This window comes from Galeopterus variegatus, unplaced genomic scaffold, assembly GCF_000696425.1.
Source record: "Galeopterus variegatus unplaced genomic scaffold, G_variegatus-3.0.2 Scaffold1226, whole genome shotgun sequence".
In the NCBI taxonomy this organism is placed as follows: domain Eukaryota; kingdom Metazoa; phylum Chordata; class Mammalia; order Dermoptera; family Cynocephalidae; genus Galeopterus; species Galeopterus variegatus.
In genome coordinates this window covers 206,405-206,881 of record NW_007727337.1, presented here as the reverse complement: position 1 = coordinate 206,881, position 477 = coordinate 206,405, and positions in this window count along the sequence as shown.

Below are 477 nucleotides of genomic sequence, written 5' to 3'. Positions count from 1 at the left end.
TATAATTTAATCCTTATTTATTAAATAGAAATCGTAAAAGACAGGGATTCAGCAAAACTCACATCTTCATGTTTATCACAGAACACTCAAAAAAGAAGTCTTACAAATGTGATATCCATCTAAACCTCTATTGTCAGGGCGTATACTGTAGTAGTAGAAAGTATTGGCTTTGAAGTCAACTTGCCTGGGTTTGACTCAGCTTCCCCATGTACTAACCTGGGTGAATGTGCCCCAGTTTCCTCATCATGAGGTAGGACTATCAGTGGTAACTACCCCTTAGGCTGGTAGCAACTAACCAGCTTGTGCCACCTCTATGACCTCTAAACAGTTTTAGTCATGCACCCATCAGTAGAAATTAAGCATGTTCCCAACCCCAATATCTGTCAGCTTATGTGTTACATTAATTTACTTGGAGACCCACAGGTATTGTGTATTTTGTAATACAGAACATGGAGATTTTAAAAGTATAATGACAAA